General features: G+C 40.0%; 1 protein-coding gene across 1 annotated transcript in view; it reads right to left on the reverse strand.

The window, feature by feature from the left end:
• The window catches only part of PDE5A (phosphodiesterase 5A), a 198,610-nt gene that overhangs the window by 164,752 nt on the left and 14,622 nt on the right, over positions 1-19,236 (reverse strand). The gene's annotated exons all lie outside the window — the stretch shown is intronic.

The raw sequence follows: 19,236 nt of genomic DNA on the forward strand, positions 1-19,236 counted from the left end.
GTTAGTTTATTTGTGCACCGTGGGCTCAGTACTCCAAGGTGATAAGCAACTCCTGAAGGGTCTGAATGCCAATAACTCCCATTAACATCAATGGGAATTGTTTTCACAGCAGGTAGGCATGAGCCCAGGGTGATGAATTACCATGAAGGCCTGTCTGAAGTAGGAACAACTAGAAATTCTGAAAAAATGTTTATTCTTACAAAATTCCTAGATCAATTTTAGAGGCTTATGTGGTTTGGATATCTGGATAAAGTTTGGAGAAGGGTCCAACCATGTGTGTCCTGCAATGAACCCAAACTTCATCCTAGCCCAGAATTTCAGCTGATGTAAATCAGTGAAGTGTTGACATTAATGGAGTTATAGGGATTATATCAGATGAGGAGCTGACCCCATATCTTTTAAGTTTGCTTCTTGTAGTTTAATTTGTCAACAGTGTTCATCACCTAGCAATGTGCACTTTTGATGAACTAGAAAGAGCCTTCCTTTCTTCCTGAGAAACCGAACCCAATTTTTACATGACTAAATAGACTATAATTAAAAATACTGAGGACTGATTACATTGCAATGGCATGAAAGACATGTTAATATAATACAGAAGAGAACAGGTGTGCATATTGTTACTGTAATCTTTCATTTTCAGTGTAGGGTACCCAGGTAATGTGTCAGCATAGACTTTATATTATGTCAGTAATAGCAAACTGGATTATCTGTTATTACTTTCATCTTGTATCTGATTCATCAGGTGAATTAGAAAGTAAAATAGCTTCTTTCTATAAAGCCTCTATAACCTTATTTGAACAATATACAGCTGTATGAAATCTCATGTCCTTATAAATACAGTGCCAAATTTATCCCTGGTGAAAGCCCATAGAAGTCAATGGAGTTGAAAGGCTCTTACCAAAGGCAGAAAACTCTCATTTCAATGCCAAAAGCTGGTTTTGCTGCTAAACTGGCAAATTCTAGGTCTGGGGCCAATGCATTATTTTATTCTGAAGAAGGCACTTAATTATTTCTGTTGTGAAAAGCTGTACTCTACTGGCAAAATTTTGTCCTGAGTCAACTCTATAGAGAGACAGGTCAGCTTCCATTTACCATGCTTCTAAGGAAAACTTAGCTATTGTGCACAGACTTAGATATTGCAAGTATTCTTGTTATTAATTTCAGATTCCATTAATTTTATTTGCCTTTAGCTTCTGTAAAACAAAAGTCAAGTCTAAATATATAAATTTCCTACAATAATTTCTCTGACTCCTTTAAAAATGATCAGTGAAGCTATACCTGGGGTGAATTTGACCTAGTGGTGTCTGTCTTTGAAAATTATCTACCAAGTCTGTATTAAATGTATTATCAGAACTGCTGCATTTTATCAAACCGCCACAGGCTCCTGCCTGAAATAACTCATTTGTAATGCTGTTACCACTGAGTAGGAATTTGTGGAAAGCCAACAATCAATCAAAGGTTTGTCATTTCACTCTTTTTTTTATACTGATAGCAAATGAGCTGCAAATGGACCTGTTTACATATTCCCATCATCTCCAGAGGGTCTGACACAGCCCTCTGATGGCCTCACAGAACAGCAGCTGTAGATTTCGCTGTTCTTGGGCAGAGATACAGAAATTGAAAGCATTTGTTAAATTGCCCAAAGCCAAGTTGACCAGAGCAGCAGGGAGAACATCAGGATGTTTGAAATGGAATTCAGCACTGCCTTATTTTTCACCTTTAGCCCCATCATAAGAGAAACTTGTACAGGAAAAAGAATATTGATATGTCTACTGAACCACCAGAAAGTGGGGAAAAAAAGATCTTAGATATTGAATATTTTCATGGGTTAAATTGCAATAAGGATATTTTATTCTGATTTTTGTGGCTGAAGAACTGTGTAAGTGAAGAACGTGCACTTACAGAGTGTGATAGAAGAAGTTAAATCAAACATACATCCTTAATTGTCAGTTTTATCTGTATTTCTATTGCAGTAATGGCTAGGTACCAGGGTCCTATTGCGTTGCTAGGTATTGTGCAAACATAATGAAAAGATAGTGCCTGCCCCACCGAGCTTACAGTCTACATATAATGTGAGAGACACTAGATGGATACAAGAAAGAGAAGGGGGAGCACAAAGTAACAATTCTGATCAACACAATAAGCAGCAGTCACCGCACACTAGGTGCCTAACAATTGTTGGGCTTTTTGTAGACAATGCGGCAGAGATGAGCTTTAAGGAGATATTTGAAGGAGGACACTGGTTGCTTTGCAGATTTTTGGGGGGAGCGCCTTGCCATAATATCAAGTGACTGCAATTGGAAGTATATCTTATCAGAAAAGTCCCATCTTCCTCACAGTACAGATGGCAGAACTGTGTCTCTCTTCAACTTTGGTGTTGTAGCATCTACCCAACTTATTAGATACCTATGTCTCTGGCAGCCTACCACATATATAAAATGGTCAAAGTTTAAACAAGTAGATCTTGATGAGCAATACATCTCAGATAAAACAGTGGCACAAAGTGCAACATTGGACTACTTTGTCATTTCTAGGATGGCTCACATTTTAACAGTCCACTTAAAATAAAATGTTAGGCACATATTGTTAGGTGTTGGAAAGGTTCTGAAAATACAGTAGGAGGTCACTAATTCATACCCTTCACTAATCTGTACAACCTATCATTTTCACACATGAAATGTTGGTCTTTTCTTAATTAACAGCAGTTGCTGTATTGATGTCTCGTATTAATAAGCCTTTACTACTTTTTACAACTGATACTACAAAACAGTAAAGTAATGTAAAGAAACTACATATGTCAAACAAAGGAACAAAGTACATTTTGTGGTGCAGTACCCTTGATTTTTTTAAATTGTTGTTTGATTTACTTGCCAAGGCACAAAAATTACCATTTCACAATGGTGCTCTCAATCAGTGGTGTGAATTAATAAGCTTCTACTGCAACTAGATCTGCTACAGATAGTTGACCAGGCCTGACCCCCCAATAAGACGGCTTCTGTGCAAAACAGACTTCAATTGGTTTAAGTGGCCAGTTGAGGATTCTCCCACCATGGAAGAGTCCTCCAATGATATAGAGCCAGCATAGCCAGCTTTATACCTGCCAAGTTCTCAGCCCTGGAGGAGGCATTGTCGCCTTGGCTGCAGGGGGAATGGGAATGGGAATGGGAATGCCCAGAACAGTGCGAGGGGACAGACAATGGTGAAATAATCCTTTGATGATCATTGCAGCTGCATGTACCTTACAGCAGTCCTAAAGCTGATATGAGCCTGAGATAAGCTGAACTGATTTCTATAGTCATCTCCCTTTGAGCGAGGTGGATCCATTCTGATGTGGCTGCATTTTACACCCATTTTGCACAGATGTAAATCAATATGTAATGTGGAGTGGAAGATGCATCCGCAGTGGAGAATCAGGCCCTAAGATAGGAGAAACAGGTGAAAGAAAAACCTTTGGCAGATTTTTTTTGCCAGCTATTATTCCTAGGAGTTTAAGGTTTAATCCTGTATACCACATGCACACAAAGCTCCCATAAACTTCAGTGAGAGCATTGGGTGCACAAACAATACAGGAATGGGTGCTTCACATAGTAATTCAGATAGTGGTCAACTGGTGTTAATTTTCCCTGTGCATTACCTATGTATAAACATCTTTATTAAATCACCTTGTCCTGAGCACTTACACAGCATTCAAAGCCCTCAGATTATGTCATTTCTGTCAGTAGCGGAGTGCATTAGTAGCTGGACTTTGAGTGAAGTCAAATATGTAGTTAGCCAGATATTAGTCCAAGGCCCTTTAAAGAACTTTATTATAACACATTTTAAATAGGGCACTGTAACAGTGAGTACTGAGTCAACTCAAATCCCCAACCATGGACATTAATTGCGACCTGATTGAAAGACAGGCAGTTAGCAGAGGGTGCCAATTAACTGAGTAGAGACACAACTGAGGAGCTAAGTGGGTGAAAGTAAGCCCACCCCCAAGAAGCTGGGAGTATGTAAGCACACAGGAAGGCAGAGCTGGGGAGGAGGAGGAAGAGAAAGGAACTGGAATAGAACCCACCAACTGGTCTGTGGAAGGGATCAAAAAAGTATGTTGGTGGTTAAGAGCACCTGGAGTTCTGGTGGTCACCACTGAAGCTGGAAAAGACTCTCAGGAGATCACCCTATGATAGGCACAACTCTGCCTTTATTTACTATTGCAAAAGCTTTGTTTCTATATTAATATTTAGCAGGGAACAATAAGAGGTTTTAAAGATGTTACCAGTCTGAGCTGCCATGAAATGTTGCTAAGTGCAAGCAGCCTGATCCTTTAGAGATGGTAGGCTTCCGGCCAGTCACATAATCGGCTTGCTCTTCAGGACCATAATGTGCTGCTGCTATAGATACCAGTACAGTTGTTGAGGGCAGATGTATAAATACAGATGTGACATTCAATTTTTGCCAAATTGGTCTTTTTAAAAAAAGATTTTCCTGCCTGTTTCATTTTTCTGCGTTCAGTTACAGTTGTGAAGGCCGAGGAAAGCATATTCATTATGGCTAGATAGGGAGAAAGAAAAGTGTGGTAAGTCAGAAGTGGGAGGCTGGGGGAAGGTGATTTGGCAGGCAAGGCCAATCACAAGCTTGCGGTCCAGCTATTGGGTCCACATTCTGCTTACCCTATTCTCTACTTATCTTGCATGGAACTCCAACAGGCATCTTCTATTCAATATACATGCCATCCTTTCCATGAATAATGCCTTGCCTCAGACCCCTGTAGTTTCAAGATAGAACATTAGGTTTTTTGTTATATATTTTAAGGTCACTGAACCACACAACATTTATTTGCTGCTCTAATATTTTTCTGACTTCAGAATTACCCATTGACTTTTCTTGGTCTTGTAAGACAAGTGAATGTGGAGAACTTATAATGAGTTTGGCAGGCTCGTTTGCCTTGTGGGTTTTTCTGATTCTGTCCAACTATAGTCTAATTATATCAGTGCATGCAGATTAATACTGTCATATGAAAAGCCTGGGAGAATGGAGAAGAGCTCATAGAATAGAACAAAACCACAAGGTTAACTATGACCCTGAGAATCTCCCACAATGTAAAGATGTGCACTTCCAACAAGTCACAGGAAGAGATGAGATGAAATAGGAGGGGAGCAATGACACTTTAATGCAAGGTGCACTGTAAAATGGCTGGACTAGATGACCTAAAAGGTCTCCTTGGCTCTAGGGCTAATCTGTTATATTGATGTAAATTAGGAGTAACAACATTGACATCCGTGACTTTGGTGAAAACATGCTGGATTTACAGTGGTGTGAGTGATGTTAAAATCTGGTAGGTAAATTCTATGGGCTCAATTCTGCTCAAAATGAGTATGTGTGGTAGAATCAGGCCTTATAAATTAATTCTTCCTTATGAGCACTTGTTTAGTTTTACAGTTTATTTACTGTTTGCTTTTTAACTATCAGTTTTATAGATATTTAAACTGCTGATCATATACCCTGAACTATTCAATAGGTCATTGCTGGTGTGCGGGAGGGAGTAGGTAATGTTGCAAAATAGAGAGATGTTGGGGTTTGTAGGATGTGATTTTATGAAATTATGTTCTCACATATTAATGTTAAATTGAATTCTTCAGATTCAGGGGCAGAGAATTAAGACCACTGTAAAACATAAATACATTTGTTCTTAACATTTTCCATTTATTTTCCTCCTGCACTTTAATTTTTAAAGTGACCGTGCCATGCCTTCTGCAGAAATGAATATCAAGTTCCCAGAAAGTAAATAAGTGTGAATTTGTTTTTAATATATATGATGCACTTTTAAAAGATTAAATATATGCACCAGATGATAACTCAGATACAGACATGCTTTCAGGTTATTGTGGTTGGAAAGGTTTGGTTTTTCTTTTTCTGACTGAAAAAACATGCTAATTCCCAGGATGCCCTCTTCCCAAATAACCTGGAATACTTGAAGTTAAGATAGTTCATGTTTTTTAATTGTATCACACCACACAACCAGAAAGAAAAAACTGAGCGCACTGACTAGAAATAGGAACAGCATGGGCACAAGAAGTGCAAACTTCCTTCAAGAGGCATTTTCATCCTGACCTACAACATTCCTGCATTTCCAGGAGGGATTCTCTCTTACATTCAGTCTGCCTGGCAATTATGAGAAATTTTGCTAAAATCTGTGAGGGGTTTCCTCATGAGGTTGAGGCCCTTGAACTCGTTTCACTTATGAATGTTTTCATATTGTTTCTAGAATCAAGAAATTGTTCTAAAATGTGATACTGTACATATAAGACACATGTAACCATCAGAAAACTAGATTGTAGCTTATTTGCCTCTTTGTTTTATATTTTACCTCCTTTTGTTTTAAAATAGTGGGAGAGGTTATTTTCAGTCACTTTCTGGGGGCAGCAGAAAGATAAGAAGGCTTTTGTGGATGCTCAGATACAGTGCCCCAGTAAGGGTCTTGGAATAAAAAACAGCGTGTAGCAGAGTAACACACAGTAGGGTAGAAACCCTGAACAATATCTATTCCCCTGTTAGGAGTAGTGAATATACTTAACCACTAGATGGCAATGTGATGTGGCATTGTAACTGGAGATTTGGGAGTGATGTGATGAGACATTGGAGGTGCTATTCTTGAGTCAGAAATGAGAAGCAATGTTTTAATGAATTAGGTCAGGGAGACATTGTTCACTATCTATCTGATTCCCGGCACTTTGGCAATGATTCTAGCCATACTTATTAAGACTCGATCTACATGAATCTTCCCCCATGTCTGTTTCTAACCATTGACACCAAATGGATGTCATGTGTGGTGTCAGTTTTGAATCTGATATGTTCTCCGTCAAGGAACGGTATGCTGCCTTTGCAGTGGATGGGCCCAGTGGTTTAATACAGCAGTGGTATTTTAAAATAAGCCAGTTGTTTTAGACAACAAGATCTGAAGTTAGCTAAACCCAGTACTTGTTGTATTCACGATATTTACTATACGAAGTAAAAGGAAGTACATTGAAATACTCAGTAACACAGTGAAGCACTCCCAATATTTTAACAAGGGGCTGCCCCCAAAATGTTCCCCATTAGCCTGTTCCAAACCTCATGACCCAGGGGTGTGAGCTCACAGAAACAAGGGATGATGAGAATTCCATTCATTTTTTCCCTATTTAAACAAAAAACCTTTCTCATAACCAAGGAGGTAGCAACATTCAGCCAGCAAACTTGTATTAAGTTGCATTGTTTTGGAAATATATTGAGTGCCTTAATAATAGAGAAAATCATCCTAAAGAAGACAAGGAGTTAAGATTTTGTAGGAATCTCCAGAGGTTTCCTAGCACAGATTTTCTCTCCCCCCAAAAATCCTCCCTGTCATTTGGTGCAATCTAGTCTATTCCAAAAGCAAAATATATGCTCTAGTGTTTTATGAGATCAAAGAACAAAGCATCTCTAAAAGAGGTGATTTAACAGTATCCCCAGAATGGATGACTTCACCGGAAGAAGGGAAATCATACCAAACTTTCCTTCAATGGTATTAGTTTAATAAGTCCTGAACTTTATCTAATGTACATGTTTCCCTCTGTAATATATCTAAGTATTTCTAAGATATCTATTATCTTGGTATCAAAGCCCCTAAACTTGGGATGGAGATGTTCAGATTCTGAATCAAGATCCAGATTTGAATTGTGAACTTGACCCCAATTTTTCTATAATGGACCAAAGAAAAGCTCTGAATCTAAACACCCCAGAATTCTGCCAGGTTTGAAACGTGGATCAAGATCCATCATTGTGAATCTAAGTCTTCAACGAGGCTTAGAAATGTATTAATGGAAACCCCTTTGTGAACCCATCTGGCATGTTAGATCCTTCAAATCTTTTCTTAAAAGAACTTCTAGGAGGCCTATAACTCTAGTCTTCCCTGCACAGTAACAGTTATCATTAACATAGCTTAAAAAATTATGAAGCCATCAAATGTGTGCATTATTAACCAAAGCAATTGCATGACCTCATCCTCACCTCCTGACCCTCTGGCTGAGTTTTTTGGATAACTTAGGCTTGGCCTACACTAGCAATATATGTCGGTATAACTGTCGCTCAAGGGTGTTGTTATATTGACTTAACTCCTTATGTGGACAGCAGGCTTCTCCCGTTGACATAGCTACTGACTTTTGGGAAGAGGGATTACATATGCAGAGTGGAGAAGCCTTCTCGTCAGTGCAGGTAGCATCTTCACTGAAATGCTACAGTGGTGCAACTGCACCACTGCAGCTGCAGCCTTTTAAATGTAGACAAGCCCTCAGTTATTTACTACTGGAGTGGGAACGCCATACTCACCTTCAGTTGTGCCTTACTATTCAGGTAGTCCTGATCAAATCAAAGGGACTGCATTCCTAGTAAAGTACTACTCCAGGTGAGCAAGGGGTTCTCAAACATGTCCTTAACAAACAACAAGAATTTATTTCAAAAACAAACACAGTACCGATACTGCTGCAATCTAGCCTCTAGGGCTGTATATTCCGACTCAGTCTTTCAGAGTTCCCAGTATGTCAGAATCTCTAAGAGTCAACAGGAAATATGGGACTGCATAGTATCCTGCAGGCTGTATGAAAGCTTACAGCTGACGTGTATTGCTTTATATCATGTATTTATATTACATCCAAAAAAAAGTTAAAAAAAAGGTTATGGTTACAAAGTCAAGCACTCAAAGGTTAGGAAACACCAGAATGTCAGTTTCTTGTGGCACTGAATTTGTCCCCCTAGTTCTTATACATTATGATAGTCTTTAATTACATGATTGGATCCTTATTTTTTCCACAGCATCCCTGCTTCATTCAGTGCATGTGATGGGCTCCTTCAACCAAAGAGAACTGTACTGTGGCTCTAAATTCCTCAGAGTGCTTTCCTCCACACACCAGCATCATCCCTGTCTTGCTCAGCTTCAGGGGGGGAGGGATAGCTCAGTGTTTTGAGCATTGGCCTGCTAAACCCAGGGTTCTGAGTTCAATCCTTGAGCAGGCCACTTAGGGAACTGGGGTAAAAATCTGTCTGGGGATTGGTCCTGCTTTGAGCAGGGGGTTGGACTAGATGACCTCCTGAGGTCCCTTCCAATCCTGATATTCTATGATTCAACCAGCACTGTACATGCAGAAGAAGACAGTCCCCTCCAAAGAGGTTAACATTCCAACAGGTAAAGAGAATAAAACAAAACAACCCTAGGGGACAGGGAAACAGAGACCAGTGAAGGGCAAGGTAACAGCAAAATGATTGTATTTCATATAAGAAGAAGCAGTCATTGTATACTCACTGACTAAAATAGGTAGTGCACTGTATGTTGCAGAGTAAATATATAATAATAAATAATATGATCATCTGGTTTTGTAGATAAGATGACATCAACATTGTTCTGTTTTAACCCTGTGTTACCTTCATTAGGGATAAAATAACCAGTACTGTGGGGTTCCTTCCAATCCCAAAAGAGGCTTTTTTGGATTCTCATTAGCTATTGGAACATAAGCAAAATGTAAGATTACAAAATTTTATATACATGTCTAAAACCCAGCCATCAGGGATATGTCTTCTCATTCAGCTATTATTTGGAACATATGTACTGAGGAGAACTGAACTTAAACACAGCATCTGGACCTCATTGAAATGCTGGTGATTTTTTTTACTACCAAGTCTTCCAGCTGGGTTGATAGAGACACAAGGAGGACAAGACACTTGCTCAAGATCAGAGTGAATTTGTAGCTCAGCCCAAATTTGAGCTGTATTCTGTCTTTTGCCTTAAACACTAAATGCAAGAGCTTCCAATATCCACTTTATAGTAATTTAAATCATCTGCAATTTAACTTCTAGAAATATAACAATCTCTCTAATTTTTTCATTGTTGAGATCCTTTTTAATTTTTGACAATGACAATATTTTTTGCATTTGTTTATTTAATTACACTGATGCTATTGTTTAAAAATCATTGTTCTAATCTGTTTTCTTGTTCAGGAGCACATAAAAGGAAAATGTTCATGACTTCACGGCAACCCAGGCCAGAATTCTTCTGGTTCTTGGCTCTTTGTTGTCACCGCTAGACCACTGTGCGCCCACATTGCTTAGGAACACACTGTTCTCCAGTCCTAGACCACAATGCTGCGATTTATAATGTGTGGGCAGATTCCTGCATCCACAAATGGTCTCCTTAACTTCAGTGGGTTTTTGCATGGGTGCCGGATGGCTTGCATGTTATAAATTGCAGGATTGGAGCACTAGATTGGAAAGGCTATTAAGGATATAGTGGATATGGAAAAAGGTTCATAGAAGGGCCACGAAGATAATCAGGGGTATGTAATGGTTCCCATATGAGGACAGACTAAAAAGGTTAGGGCTATTCAGCTTAGAAAAAAGATGATCAAGAAGGGATATGATAGAGGTCTATAAAATCATGAATGGTGTGGAAAAAGTGAAGAGATAAGTGTTATTTACTCTTTCCCACCATCCAAAAACCTGGGGGTCACCCAATGAAATTAATAGGCAAGCAGCTTTAATACAAACAAAAGGAAGTATTTTTACACACAATACACAGTTGACCTGTGGAACTCATTGCCATGTGATGTTGTGATGGCCAAAATTATAATTGCGTCCAAAAGTATAATTGGGTTTAAAAAAAAAGTCCATGGAGGATAGGTCCATGAATGGCTATTAGCCAAGATGGTCAGGGATGTAACCCCATGCTTTGGGTGACCCTAAAATGCTGACTGCCATAAGCTGGGAAGTATTCAGAGAAGAAGAGCTCTGTGTAAGCTTGAAAGGTTCTCTCTCTCACCAACAGAATTTGGTTCAATAAAAGATATTTCCTCACCCACTTTGTCTCTCTAGAAGCTGAGAGACAAAGACAGGAGTGGATCTCTCTCGTATTACCCCGTTCCGTACACTTCCCCTAAAGCTCTGGTACTGCCCACTGTTGGAGACAGGATACTGGACTAGATGGATAATTGATGTGATCCAGCATGTCAGTTATGATCTTAAACAGAACCTTCTGTATACTAAACATTATTAATATTAACAGGCTATTCATTATTAATTAATGCAAGTAGACTAGTAATAGAAAGACTGCAGCTGGTGACAATATCCTGTCGGTTACAGCATTTGTGTGTTTTTACTGTTGTACCTTTCACCTCCTGTGCGCCAGCTGACAAATGGTTATTCCCAGTTGAAAGGGGCTTTGCTTCTAAAACTGAAATTAAGGAACCACAGGGACTCCCAGATTCTAATAATTGTCTGCTTTATTAGTCTTTTCTTCCAATTTCCCCTCCTTCCAGGACCATATTACAATTCTTCCCACACATTTCTTGTGTTCCCTTAATATCAAACTGTGCCACAGCGCATAGTGTAATTGGAGGGTTGGGGGAATAATCAAATTCTCTCTGTTTCAGGAAAAATAGGGAATTGCAAATGTAAAACTCCAGCTGCAGACCACTAGGGTTTTTCTAAGGAAACTTGTATTTAAGCAAGGTGCTTAATGCAAAAAAAATCCCCTTCAGGGTATGTCTACATACAATTAAAAACCTGCAGCTGACCCATGCCAGCTGACTTGGGCTCAGGCTGTGGGGCTTTTTCATTGCAGTGTAGACTTCGCCTGAGCCCTGGGATCCTCCCACCTTGCAGGGTCCTAGAGCCTGCACTTCAGCTTGGGGGTGCTGAAAGCCAGTGGATGCCACCCCGAACTTTTTACCTCATCCCCCCCCCTTACTTCTGTCCATGCCTCCTGAACTACCAAAGCTGGGGCCAGCAGCAGGGCTGAGGCGGGGGAAGTGGGATGCGGACAGTGGTAAGGGGCCAAGGCTGGGACCCCGTGTGGGGCCAGGGCAGCTGGGATCTGAGCCCCTAGGCGTGGGGCTAGGAACAGAGCCCTGGGAGCGGGGCAGGTGGCAGCTGGGACCCCGCTTGAGGGGCCAGTAACAGAGCCCCAGCCATGCGTCTAGCAGCCGTGAGTCGGGACCCCAGGTGCGGAGCCAGCAGCACTGGGATCCTGGGCGTGGCATGGCAGGTGGGACCCCACACAAAATCCGGGGGGGGGGGGGGGTTCAGCACTTCCCGCACCCCTAGTTCCCGTGCCTATGACTACAGTGAGGCAGCCCCGCAGTCCAAGCCCTGTGAGCCCAAGTCACCTGGCACGGACTGGCCAGTGACAGGTTTTTAATTGCAGAATAGACATACCCTCACTTGCTTAAAAAGCTGAATGTTTTCTGGCTCATGCCTGTGAGACTCCACTTGCAAAAACCAAAGCCATTTTGGTCATCTGTAGATAATATACTCTGGAATGGTATATGGCCCACCCAGCTCATTTCAGTAGGAAAGAAGTGCTCCAAGGACAGAAAGAAAGACATGTATACTAAGGTTATTCTGAATACATTAAGATTTGTTATGTGAAATGTAAAGAGGGCTCTTGAGATAGTATATAGCAGTATAATAAATCATAATCAGTAGGGTAACAGGTCTTTAGATTTTGATAGCCACATTTACTGCTCATGAACTGAATAACTCTGTATTGGATTAACTCTCCCTGGTTAATACACCGATGATTACAGCTATATAAACTGGAAAGTGGAAAAGCTTGGCAAAATTCAGACACTGTCTGGTCCATACTTTCTCTGTAGTTTTTAATTCTGAGATATCTTCATAGAAATATACAGGTAATTCTGATTCCAGTCTGTGGTGCAAATTACATGAGAGGGTGGGCCACCTTTCAGCTCCAAATCATGGAAGCTTTCAGGGGCCAAATTGGCTCCCAGTGCAAGTTAGAGCTTTCTATCTTGTGCCAGAGGATAGGGGCTCCCAAGGAGTCACTCCAGCAATTGGGATCACTGGAGCACATTATGTTCTTGCTCCTGCTACACCTTGGAACTCCCTGTGTGATGCAGAGATGTGCCATGAGTGACATAGGAATGCAATGGCGCCACAAAGCAGCTGAGATCTAGCTCACTGATAGTTGGTGACATAAATTAACTGCAACTCTGAAAAAAATGCAGATTATTCCCTCCTCTACATCCAGCTAGCAATGCTGGCTGGTGCATGGGGTCCAGAGTCAAAATTTCATCCAGGGTGTATCTACACTACAAGCAGTACAGTGGCACAGCTGCAGCTACACCTCTGTAGCACTTTAGTGTAGACACTTACTACAGCAACAGAAGGGTTTTTTTCTGTCACTGTAGAAAATCCACCACTTCGAGAGGTTGTAGTTGTAGAAGAATTCTTCTGTTGACCAAGCTGCATCTACAGTGCAGATTAGGTCAACGTAAAGGTTGAACAGGGCATGAAAGCTTTTGCAGCCCTCAGCGATGTAGCTAGGTCTACCTAAGTGTAGATCAGGCCCCATTTTCCACCAATCTGTCCTCTGGAGGGAGCATCTGGTATGGAGACTCTGATCCAAGATCTTACTAGCCCTAGTGCATTTACACAGTGGGGCTGAAGGGACCTTATTTCTCTTAATACCATGTGTGGCTATGTTAGGGTTAGGAGCATTGAGATTGATACAGGAATCACTGGGTGAAATTCCATGGCCTATGTTAGGTTAGACTAGATGATCCTAATGGTCCCTTCAGTCCTTAAAATCTATTAATCTAGCCATGAGGGGGAAAAACAGTTCTTGTATAGTTCTTGTAGTAGATGCTTTTGAATAACTGTCAACACACACTGTACAAAATGGCAGTAAATCTACATGTATCTGTACTGAAAATTAAAATATATGTACTGTTAAAAAGATGTACTATAAATGTTAAAAGATGTGTATATTGGCAAATAAAGAGATTGGACCCCTGTGGGCTGGGGGCTCCTTACTCTTATTTCCTTGGTTTCATTATGGGATGGAATGGAATGTTGATATTTTATCGTGTGAGGTCATCAGTTACACTAGGGAAAAAAGGAAAATAAATTCAGTGCACGGTGTTCAACCTTAGATGTTTTGAAAATGGAGTCACTTGCATATGAAAAAAAAGGATTTTGATGCTATTTATAATACAGCTGCCACAAGTGACATGTCCTTCCACTCTCTCTCGCTCATCAATCTTTCTAAATAACTACCTGATAGCGTACATCCATAGCTTTGAATATCTACAGAACATTTCAAAAGCACTTGAAAAGTAGCTATGCTACACCAGTAAAGTCTTTTATATGTGCTAGCCAAATGCATGGAAGCAGTAATTGGAGCAGAAGAAATTTCTTCTATTAGTCATCTCTTCACACTTGGCTCTCTTTCCAAAACTTCCCCAAAGAACAAATCATTTAGCCTCTCATTTGGGAAAAAGAGATATCTGAGGGTGCATGGGAAAAGGGCAGTCTTACCTAATATCTGCCTGACCTTTTGACTCTGTTGCCCTGGATGAAAGGAATTATTTATGCTCTCAACCACTACGCTTAGCAAAGCTTGGATTGTGTGAATGGTCCAAATATCTGAGGAAGGGCCATTGAAACAGATGATAGTCTTAGGACTGGATTTTCAGAAGACTTTAGTTCCCATTTAGGCAGCAAAATAAGTGGCCAGATTTTCAGAAAGCCTCTACATATTGGTTGCTCAGGTCTTTGAAAATCTGGCTATAAATATCACAAAAGAGTCAGCTGGAGCCTGAGCACTTTTGAAAATCTGCCCATTATTTATGTGTCTAAATGAGAGCTAAGCTTTTTGAAAATTCTAGACCTTAAAGACAGACAGTACTCTACTTTTGTTTGACGAGTGGAATGCCCATGTATGTCAAAAGAAGTTCTGAGCAAAGATTAGACTATGGTCTTACGTCTGTAAGAAGCATGAGTCAGTTAAATGCTGCACAACTATAAATTCAAATAATGGATTCTAATATTCTTTACTTGGGCTCTAAATGGGGGAGAGAATATGGTGCTTTCTATTGAATTCCTAAGGAGCATCTAGCACTGAGATGCCAAAGGAGCTGTCCCCCATATAAGGTACATGTAAAAATTGTGCAAAAACAAAGGGATCCATGATTAGCTGCTTTCCCAGAAGTGGGTAACTGAGAATCATTCCTGTATAATGAGTGATTCTAAAAACAAACCAAGAAACAAAAAATAATACATACTATAGAATACTAGAAATTTTAAATTAGAATGTAACACTTTTTATAATTCACAAATTATATAATTCAGTTATTCTTATCCCTACTGTATCACAAATATTATAACATTTATATTCCCTTAAAGAGGGAAATGAAAACATAACTATGACATTCTTGTTACTGTTAAGGCCATATATGGTACTGCCCTATATCCATGGGCACAGCGCCCATTGTCCTCAATAGACGCTCCAACAGGGATCAAAAGCTGTATGTGGCTCTTAATGTGTTCTCTTTGGATAACATGCCAAAACACATACATTATGTAGGTCTGTATGTAACTGTTTTAAAATGTTCTGTAACCAGATGTACATCAACAGCTAAATGCTGCAGTATGTGGCCAACAATAATACTTTGGTAGGAGTATAATGGCATTAGTATAACAGCAACAAAAAGTATAGGGGAGAAACTTAACCAATAGAAAAATGACTACTGAACTTAACTTGCTTGAATGTCTTTTTATGTTGTTCGGTCATTACTGGTCATTACAGTGATGGAGAGATTTTTCTATCAGACAACTTTAAATAACATTTTTCCAATGTTGTGTCACACTATTGTGGTTCTTGCAGGAGGAATATGGCTTTAGTATTGAATAACTGAGACAGGAGTACTGAAAAGTACAGTAAATCCAGCATAATACTCTTTTACCCCAAAATCCACATTCCAAAAAAATCTGGAAAAGCAGAGCATTCTCATCTGAGTTATTTACACATGAAAACAGCTGAAAATAATAGCTTTTCACGTGACAAGAAGAATACAGCTCACCAAATGAGGTGAAAGAGTAAAATCTCACGTGCGCTTACCAATATGTAACATACCCTATGCACTATGTATCACCTTTGTATTTGGCCCACTGAGTCTGACTGCAAGGAAATCTAGGAAACCTAAGCAGCTGTACCTTGCATACAAAAGGCCCTCTTTCTTTTTGTGTTTGTCTTTGAGTCCAAGGATTATGGGTGTGATTCAGTTCTCAGGATGAAAAGCAATGCCTTTTGTTTAGCATAGTAATATTCATCTCTAAGTCCCAAAGTTATTCAACCAAAACAAAACAGCGATGAAACAACAGTTCAGAGATTCCATTTAGATAAGGACCAAAAAGGGCGCATGCATGCCTGTCCTATTTGTCTGCAAAACTAGGCTAAAAGTCTCACAAGAACATGCTTTTCCCCAAAATTTCTGGTACTGCCTGTTTCTGGATAGGCTGAAAATACCAAAGGAAGGAGCCGTCCTTCATAGAGTATTTTGCTTCTGGTTCCCCAAAGTGCAATAGTGCATGCAAAATGAAGGGGATAAAATTAATCAAACTTTTCAAAGGTGCAGAAAAGTGGGTTCAGATATGAAGCATGGGAGAAAGATGGAGTCTGTTCTTTTTATTTTAATTAAATTGGTGCTCATGAAAGGTGCTGTAATGATGGTTCAAGAGACTGAAGTCTTTTACCTCTACTCCCTATTAAATAAAGCACAAAGATCAGCAGCAATGCACGCCTCTCTATGCTGCCTTGGCAATATATTTCAGCCTGGAACAAGAAAGGACCAATGAGAATCCCATGCCCCCAAAACTCCTGAACTCTCTGCTGAGACTCTGAACGGAAACAGCAATTTGTACCTATTACAGTGGTGGGTTTTGTGAGATGGATGGAGAGGAGCTCATTTGACTGGACAATGTAAAGGAAATAGGCTATATGTGTATATTTCATTCAAATCCTCTCAGCCATTCAGTCGCAGAAGTGTCTATCCTTATTTGATCAGAACCAGTTCATCAACAACTGACTAGTAAAAACTGTGTTTATTATGTGAATTATTTCTAGTTTCCTTTTTTTTAAAGGAGAAGAAAAGAAATAATCAGAGACCTGATTCTGCCCTTCTTACTCATGATGGCAAATATCTTATTCTGTGAGAAGTCCTGTGAACTTCAATGATCTGCTTGTGTAAGTTTCTTCTCAGCATGACAGTGTTTATACAATACTTCAGCAAAGCTATTTAATGCTCCTACTAACTCTTAACTCTTGTACATGTGTGCTCTGAGAGGAGAATGGCCCTCGAATACACTGTACTGTGGAACCAGAAGGATTTGCTGTATAGTTTTTTCCTTATTCATGGATTTTAAGAATCAACAAAAGTTAAATCACAGTGAATATTTCCAGTTGTACTTCTCTGCTCTCACTGGTCAGCTGCCTGGGAGTGGCATGCCAGTTGTTGGACTGCACCTCCAAAGCAAATGCAGCAACAAAGCTTCCTCAGAGGTGCTGAATGGTTCTGCACAAAGAGGCAGCAATGCTTCCCTAACAAGGAAGGCTGTTAGCAGTGCTGCTTCCCAGGGGGGCTAGATACTGATCCTCTTATTCACACTGAGTAGTCCCTTCCTCCTTGAATATTCCATTGACATCAAGGAGGAAGGGACTACTCAGCATGCGTAAAGATAGCAAAATCTGGCACTAACAGCTAACCTACGTTTAGGCAGTGGCAGTGTGCTTCCTGCACAAGGCCCTCTGTCTGTCTTGTCTATTCATATTACAGTGCAGCTGATGACACCAGCAGGCAGCTGGCAAGTAGCAGTGTTCTTCTGTCACATCAGGGGCCAGCAGACCACTTGAAAATAATTGAGAATATTCAGCTGTCCTTTTCTTCTTTTCAACCATGTTGATGGAACTGCAGAAACTGTAATGAAAAATAATCTGGGCCTAAGTTATACATATCCTAAATAAAAGCATTAGAAAATGACTGTGTGAGTAAATAGGAACAGCAGGTTTCATTAGTGGCTTATGAACAACACAGAAACCTGTAAGTGACAATTAACAGCAACCCACAGCTTGTTAAGTCCACGATAAAAGGTTACAATTCATAGAGTACCATCTGGAAGGGAAAATGTGCTTAAAATGAAATCATTACCTAATACTAAATACTTTTATTAATAACTTTCTAATTGAACCTCACTAGCAAGTACAACAGAGAAGTGCAACAACATTTCTTAAAATCTCAAACTTGAAACAATTCAAGCTTTCCCTCCCCTTGGCTTGGGGATCCTACCAGGAAATTGTTTCATGGACTAAAGATTATTCTCTCTCTGATTCTGCATGATAGGCTTTATCCTAGCCACTATATCCTGCCACAAAGGGTAGCAAGGTGGATTAGCTGTTAGAGAACAGTCGAAGAGCTTGTTTTAGGAGATACCAGCAGCTGCCATCAAGAATGCTTGTTTACAATATACTTGTAATTTATTGAGGACAAATCTATATGTCAGCAGTGTTTTTTAGGATTGAAAAGGACTTGGCAATTTCTCAAAACAGGAAGTTGACAGAATGTCCAAGACTGCAGGACGAGGGGCAACAATGGAAAACATCCAACAAAGAAGAAGAAGGGGTGGGGAGGACAGAGAGGAGGCTGGGAGGAGAGATTGGTGTAGGTACTCAGAAATTATGTGATGAGTGCAGTATAAATGCCTAGATAAACAGATATAGACTAGCGAGGTTGAAATCATTAGAGGGATAGGGAACAGGGAGAGCTAAGGCCATACAAGAACATTGGAGGCATGGCTATTGAAGTCCTTAGATACAGATGAGGAGTCTTTCAGGACAGGAATTATCTGTGGATATATTTGTGCATGAGAAAGTGTGCTGTGGTGATCCAAACAGACTGGAATTTCAACATGAGACACAAAAGAGGGTTTGGCATTAAGGATGAAATCAAGATTCCAGACCTGAGAGGTGATAGTTAGGTCAAGAGTTGAGGAAAGCAATGAATAAGTATGAGTCAGGTATTTAGATGTGACTGAGGATAGAAGGCTGTCTGTCTTGGTTAAATTCAATTGCAGGAAATTAAGATGAAGTCAAATGTTGACATGTTTATGTTGGAGAGCAAGCTGAGGCCTCGAGGATTTTAATGAGAGGCAGAGTTGGGTGTCAGTTTAAGAGGTAGTTGAGACTGAAATGCAAGCATAAGAAGCCAGAGAAAGAAAGCAAAGGGGATCGAGAATAGAGTTTTGGGGACCTCTAGCGGAATGATCCGAGACAAAGAATCTATTAGAGAGAGACAGACAAAATTAGAGACATATGGACAAAACCAGCTGAGGAGGGAGCCAAAAACATCAGCATAGCTCTTGAAACATTCAAGAAACCCTGACTTAAAGTGGGAT

Source organism: Chrysemys picta, chromosome 5, assembly GCF_011386835.1.
Source record: "Chrysemys picta bellii isolate R12L10 chromosome 5, ASM1138683v2, whole genome shotgun sequence".
In the NCBI taxonomy this organism is placed as follows: domain Eukaryota; kingdom Metazoa; phylum Chordata; order Testudines; family Emydidae; genus Chrysemys; species Chrysemys picta.